A 7,929-nucleotide genomic window follows, 5' to 3' on the forward strand; every position below is an offset into this window, starting at 1 on the left:
TCTTCCGATTTCTTCGGGACTCCATACCGACTTCTGATTCTGAACTTGTTCTACCTTGATCCATTCTCAAGCATTCCCCTTGGTCTTGAATCCCTTCTTTTCTTTACGTCTCATGGCACATCCATTCTTAACTTGTCTCCATAACTCTTTACGCTGTCGACAACAGTTTCTTAAGTGTCCTCCTCAAGGCCTCCTTAATCATCTGCAGTTGAATGATCGCTGGATTATCTTCTTATCTTTACTCTGCCATAACACTATAATTTCCCATGATACTATCTTGACCTTTCGATAGATATCATCCTTGTCCAGATTCCTAAAATCCTTCTCGATCTCCCTTTCCCCAAAAACTGATGAAGTCCTTTCCCAACAAAGTCTTGTTTCCTCCCATCTATCCAATCCATAGCACTGTCCAGTCCCTCTAAACATGTCTCTCCTCTTTCGCTTCGGGTTTGGGTTTGGCCTCGAACTCCTTCCACTTTAAGGTTTTCATCCCTTAAAGTTCCGATCAACGAACACACTTACTCGCTGCAATTCAAAAGGACACCTCACACACAAGTTAGTAGACAACTAACTAAATAATCTACTAACCCAACAAATACAAACAATTCAACCTAACCACAATGCTTACAAAACAACCTAGCAATGCTAACCAGCAACCTAACAATTCTATCCAAGCAACCTAGCAATTCTAGATTCCGCTACTTCAATCCTAATTCCTAAAACCACAAATCCTATCGATGGACGTGACCGGTTTCCCTAATGCCTTTTGTGACTCATTTTGACTCGATAAAATATTCAAAACCGATTAAATCATGAGTTCCAGAAGCATGAACGAAACCATGCTCTGATACCACCTCTGTAACACCCCCGAACCGTCCTAGACATATGGTCGATCAACCGGCCAACAATCAAACAAGAACATGACCGATCGACCGTCCAACACCCAGGGTTTGAGATGAATGAGTGATATCACTCAAATTACCCTAAGGAGTGAATTACTCTCTCAAATAAGAGGTTCGATTGTAGTACTTAGGGATCGAATCCACAGAGACTCTAGGATTACACAATAGATGGTGGTTTTGGAATAAATCTAGATTAAATGGTTTATAAGTTTTAAAGCAGTTAATGGAGTGGTGAGAAAGTGTATTGTTCGATTGATTTGTTTTGGGGTTGTTAACAATTAGGAGAAATAGCTAGATTCAGGTATATTATCAGGTATGATAAGTAAAACTTAATTTTGGTTTTTAGGGGTGTATTGATGTTAATTATTCTTGAATTCAAACTTTAGATATAATCAATTTGATTATTTAATCTGGATCTCGGATTTCAACCCTCGTATGTTAATCATGAGAAAGTGTCGATCGATATTTCTTAATGAATATCGATCGATACACCTTTCAAAATATCGATCGACAAGGCTATCGCTGCGTCGATCGATACTTCTTCCAGAAAGCTTTACGGATAGGTTTGATCTAAATTCTCTAACTCACTAGACCAACTCTCATCTGTATCTAGCCAGTTAGATCATACTAGTTATTTTCAGGTATTGAGTCAAGCAATGGCTTGATCCCAATTAATCCTAAGATCTAAATTTAAAGGGTGATCAATCCTAAACTTAACTTTAAGCATAACTAGATGAAAGAATTATATTTCTAAACACCCTAACAATTGTTGTTGTCAGTAATACATTTATCAACCTATTGAGAAACCTAAATCTAACAATGAGGATTACTTTGATATATTCATGGAACACATAGTTACGATGGTCTAAATAATAAATTTAAATGAGTAAATTGAGTAAGCAACAAAATGATTAAAATCAAAAGAGTTTAAGATCTTCTCTGTTTTGCAGTGTTGATCTATCTCTCCAATTCTAAGTTCTCCCCTTTCAATGGTGGTTTCGTGCTTCCTACAAACTAGGTCTAAAAAGGTCTCTAGGCAAGTCTTCCTCCAAAATGATACAAAACCCTAATAAATAACCTAACAGGCGGCCAGGGAAATGTAATTATTGAAACTTTTGTGAAACTATAATTCTTCTAATTTGTCATTAACTCTCGGGTGGCTTTGCTTTCGATCGATATGAAGAGCTCATCATCGATCGATATTCCTTGGTAACTATCGGTCGATATTCTGACAAATAATCGACCATCCAGCAAAGCTCAGAAAGTCTCCATATAGCTCCAAATACATCATTTTCTTCCAGATAGTACCTGAACCTGTAATTACACTAAATAAACTCTATATAGTAATAATATATCTTCAAACACTCCTAAACCATGGTTAAAAATGGGTAAAATCCATGGTCTATCAACTCCCCCAGACTTACTCTTTTGCTTGTCCTCAAGCAAAACACAACAGAGCAGTCCCTCTAAGAGAGGTTTGAAAACACCAGGAACTCACATGATTTAAAACTTAGAATCATCACCTCTACAATATTGCAATCCATATCTAAAAAGTCCTAATCACAAAAGCACTTTATACCATATCCTAGCTTAACAACCAAATTCATCTAGCCTGACAATCTTGTCTGACATTCCTCTCTACCAACCTCATTTCTTTGCATAAATAAAAGTGTAGGCGTTACCATGGGAGTATCGATCACATTATGCAAGGATTCTCAAACAAATATCTGGATCTGCAGCTAAAAGTTATTTCCTATTTTTTCTCTCTATTAATTTATCTTTTTAGTCAAAGGCTGCTTATTGCAGGTTCATTGACCAAGATTGGACAGGCTTCCATGAATCAAGCCTTAATGGTGGTTGCCACCAAGTCTTGTTCACTTCTTTTTGACCTATATCCAAGAATTCATATGAATCGAACCTTGATGATTGCCGCCACCAAGTCCCGTTCGAATTCTTTTTGTTGGAATCCTTATGAACCAAGCCTTAATGGTTGTAGCCACCAAGTCCTGTTCGGATTCCACCTAACTAACACCTAATTAATTTTTTTTTGTTTCAATCTACCTATAAATCTAGGGTCGAGATAGAGAGAGAAAATGTGATAAATCTACACAAGGCTTTACCTTCCAGACTTGTTTGAAGAACCTGATCCCATGTACACCAAGCCCCAAGACAAGCAGTTATGTCAAGTTTAGTGTTGGAGGTCAGCTTTGGTTCCTTCAAACAATCTCAGCAAGTGTGGACAGTTGACAGGTTGATCCACTTTAATATCTTTAGTACTATGTGCAATCAGAAAGTTTAAAATGGTGCTAAGAGAGTGATTAAATAACAAGCAAAAATATAATAAGATCATTATCCCCTTCTTGACTCAATAAAAAGTTTTTGTTTGAAAATATGATTTAAAAATTAATGAATAAACTAATATCAGTAGGTACCTCTCCCAGACTTAAACTTCACTGTCCCTAGTGATATTCAGTCTAAGATTGGTTGGTTAGAAAAATAATAATAACTACTAAGTTAAAAATGTTAGACAAGAGAAAAGAATGTTCGTACCCATCCATCTCTAGTGTAGATTGATATATACGACACTTGATCGATCGACATAAACACATCACAGTCGATCGACGTAAGGATCTCGTCGATCGCGTCGATCGATAGCGCGGAGACAAAAAAATTCTGTGCTAGCTGCATCGTGTCAGTGTAGCTAACCCATAAGTATTAGTCAGCTAGGTTAGCTCTGTTAGACAATCCAAACACATGCAAGGTCAGAAAAATAGATAAAATCCAGTCATAACATAGAATAATAATTTCGAAAGTAAATCCTAATAGTACGAAGGTAAAAGAAAACATAAGTTGATATGGATAGAAATACGAGGACTAGTCCTCATCAGTGGTGTCGTCGCTGAAGGTGCATCTGCCCTGGCGTGATGGTCCTGCTGCCAACGGTGAGCTGGCTCGCACACTCCTCCTGCTCGAACAGCGAAATCTCGATACTCTGGCCCAGATGGCAGTGAGAGCATCGACTACGACGCGCTGAAAATCTCCCTCAAGGCGTGTAGACATGTCTAGTATAGGTGGGAATGGCGGGAGTGCGGCCTCGGGCTGATGCAGCAGAAGTCCTCCAGGTCGCTGGACCGTGTAACGTCGCGGCATGGCAGCTGGGGCACGGAGGAGGCGTGGGTTTATGTTCACAATAGTGAAAGGACCTGACCAACGAGATCAAAGTTTTCCGGGGAACAGTATTAGCCGAGAGTTATATAGCATCACTTGATCGTTTGGTTCAAAGTGCCGGGAAATGATCTTTTTATCGTGATATGCTTTCGTTTTTTCTTTGTATATCTTCAAACTCTCGTAGGCTAAATGTCTAATCTCATCCAGCTTGTTGAGCTGCATGAGCCTCCTTTCGGCAGCCGGTTTGATATCGAAGTTTAATAATTTAATAGCCCAAGGTGCCTTGTGTTCCAGCTCGACTGGTAAGTGACAATATTTCCCATACAGTATGTGAAAAGGGGTGGTTCCTAAAGGAGTTTTGAACGCGGTCCTGTATGTCCAGAGTGCATTGTCCAATTTTCTAGACCAATCTTTCCAAGATGTTCCTACAGTCTTTTCTAAGATTTCTTTGATTTGTCGATTTGAGACTTCTACCTGCCCGCTCGTCTGCGGGTGGTTTGGTGTAGCAACTCTCCGGTGCACTCCGTTCTTCCGGAGTAGTCCTTCAAAAATCTTGTTAATGAAATGGGATCTACCGTCACTTATGACTACTCGGGGAATTCCAAACCTCGGGAACATGATGCTTTTGAAAATCTTAATAACGACGGACGCATCATTCATTGGGGAAGCTACTGCTTCGACCCATTTTGACACATAATCAATAGCGACTAAGATGTACTTTTCCCGTAAGAGGAAGGGAAAGGACCCATGAAATCTATTCCCTAATGATATACCATGGATTTGACCCAATTTCATCCATGGTATATTAGTGTTTTACTATCTATATATTATATATTCTATCCTATTAGGTATGTTTTCAGGTTCAGAAGTATCTTGGAGTAAAGTGATGATTATGGAGCATTTAAGAGCTTAAAAGAGATTTCATCTGAGCTGACCATTAGAGGTCGATACGAAGAAGAACCAATCAATCGATGGTACAACACTTATATACCATGGATGAATCTAGGAATTTGCATGTGTCAAGCATCCTTGATCATCCTGTCCTGAATCTAATATGTCATGCTAGGACTCCTAGAGAGAGCTAACCGCTGATCTAGGAGACTAGTGAGCATTATCAACCTGCGCCTAGGGCTTAGCTAGAAGTATCGATCGATATTGTCTTCTGACAATCAATCGATATTTGAGAAAGGTGTATCGATCGATATCCATATATGATCATCGATCGACACTTTCTTGTGATCAAAAGACGACAGTTGAGATCCAAGATCTAGTTAGTTAACCAGTGAAACATTCCCATCGCTGATCACTGTGATTAAGAAGTTGAGCTCTAATATATCATGCATGCAACTGTTAGGCATCTATAAGATTATTATCTCCAACACCTGAATAGAAACCATGTATCTAATATCTTCCAACAAAGTTACACTCCCAATCGTCTTGTTAGTCGAGCAATAGACTTTCTCAATTAGGATTGCTATTTACTTTTAAACCCATAAACAACAAACACCTAGAATTAATAACTTGACTAGATTTAATAGGTTCTCTAGCTCCTTGTGGATTCGATCCCTAAGTATTGCAACTGAACCTCGTATTTGAGAGAGTAATTCACTCCTTACGGTAATTTGAGTGGTATCAAATTTGGCGCCGTTGCCGGAGAGCTTTGATCGCCATTAGATTTAGTGTTATTGATTCTTATTCTTTTCTCTACCCCCATTCATACACAAAATTTTTTCTTGTCTTTTCAGGTACATGCCCAACAGTACCAGAAGCAACAAGGACAAATGCCTGCTATTCTCAGAAGATCCTGCTCACTTGGAATGCACGATCCGCAAAGACCAACGTTCCACATCGATCAACGCAGCAGCTTTCACGTCGACTGATTCTCGCACCCAACCGTCAACCGACACCCAACCTTCATCGTCGACCGATCTACATCGTTCAATGATCGATACTACACCGCGTACATCGATCGATCATCTGTCGCAAAGCATGGTTTTTGATTGTTATTTCCAGACAGGACGAGAATGGAAACCTGTATGACCAGGATGGTCATCTGCGTAATGCAACAGGTCAGAAACTAGACGCTCAGGGGAATGTAATACCTGATACTGATGCTACAGGAGCTGCTCAACCTGTAGAAGAGGCTGCTCAACCAAGGGCACTGGCTGACTACAATCGTCAAGATGAGTACTACGCCAACAGATCAGCTATTCGAGTTCCAGAGATTCAAAAGCAGAATTTCGAGCTGAAGCCTCAGTACTACACATTCGTGTCGCAGATACCCTACTCTGGGTTACCGCACGAGCATCCTATGGACCATCTAGAGAGGTTCGAGGATCTTATCGCTGCTATTCGTATGGATGGAGTCCCCGAGGACTACCTATTGTGCAAGCTCTTCAAGTATTCTCTCACTGGAGAAGTGATGCACTGGCTTAAGCAGCTACCCATAGGATCTCTAACATCCTGGGCCGACATCAAGAATGCTTTCTTCCAAAATTTCTTCGATGAGGCATGCGCTGAAGACTTGAGGAGCAAAATCGCTACATTCGCGCAGAAGACTGGAGAGTCTTTCAAAGATGCGTGGATCAGATTCAAGCTCTTCCAGCGAGACTGTCCACACCACAGATTCAACGAAGTGCAACTGCTCACCTTGAGGTATCAAATCGCTCTTGAGACAACTAGCGAGGGAAACTTCAACACCAGGAATCCGGTGGAAGCTGTGAGACTGATAGAAAATCTAGCAAACAGCAGCAGCACCAAGAACACTGACTTTGAGAGGAAGAAGTCTGTTGCATCCCTAGGGAAGGAGCAGATGGACGAAGTTAGAGCAGAGTTAGATGTGGTTCATGAGCTTCTTAGGAAGCAAGTCTGCTCAGCTGAAGGAGAAGTGGATGTAGATATGGAAGGAGAAGAAGATGTGAACTACATTGGAGGTACTGGATTTCAGAGGTCTGGAAACCAGGGTGGAAACAGAAACTTCTATGGCAATGGTAAGAGGAGTAACCAGAGTTCACAGTTCCAGAAACCTTTCAGCAACAACAACAGAGGCTATGGAAACTCATTCTAGTAGAATCCACCACCACAGACTCAGGAAAGCAAGATTGAAGCAATGCTTGACAGAGTTCTGGAAGGACAGCAACAACTCACTATGGATTTCAATGGGAAGATAGATTCCGCCTACAACAGTCTGAACACAAGAATTGAGACCTTAGGGACTCAGGTGAGGAAGCTTGAAATGCAAGTGGTTCAGACTGGAGACACTGTAAAGAGGCAAGAAGCCTTGGCTAGAGAGGCATAAGTTGAGAAAGCAAAACACCACGTGAATGCTATCATATATGATGATTTCTGGCAAGTGGTGAAGCATGAGAAGCTTGGAGATGGAGACTTCAAAGTTGAAAGCTCCATGAGTTTTGGCGGATCACATTGGTGTCGACCAATGTCAATGGATGCACATCGCTCGACATACCAAGATGAAGATCGATCGACAGATTACTCTAAACATCGATCGATGTCATCTGCTGAATCGACTGCGGAGTGTAGTGCAGTTCGCATCATGACTCATGAGGAATTCGCAGAAAAACATCCTCACCCACCCTCCCCTTTCTACGTCAAAATCGATCGACCGCATGAGCCAGCAGTCGACCGACAGAGAGAGACCTATATCGATCGACCCCCCTCACCTCCCATCGATCGACCCCCCTCACCTCCCATCGATCGACGGGTACCTCTCACCTACCGAGTGTGGTTACCATCTATTGATAGTGACCGAATCAACGCACTCAGACCACCACCTAAACCTTTAGCAAACCGACCAGAACCTACAACCAACCCTTCAGACACTACACCAGAGCCTATGCAA

General features: G+C 41.1%; 1 non-coding gene across 1 annotated transcript; it reads right to left on the bottom strand.

Annotated features, from left to right (window-relative positions):
- Nucleotides 1–6,590: 6,590 nt before the first annotated feature.
- On the bottom strand, nt 6,591–6,698 carry LOC125582793. Its single transcript, XR_007320245.1, has one exon. It is a non-coding gene; the product is annotated as a small nucleolar RNA R71 (small nucleolar RNA).
- Between the last annotated feature and the right edge of the window lie 1,231 nt (nt 6,699–7,929).

The sequence above is a fragment of the Brassica napus genome, chromosome C2 (genome assembly GCF_020379485.1).
Source record: "Brassica napus cultivar Da-Ae chromosome C2, Da-Ae, whole genome shotgun sequence".
Taxonomy (NCBI): Eukaryota; Viridiplantae; Streptophyta; class Magnoliopsida; order Brassicales; family Brassicaceae; genus Brassica; species Brassica napus.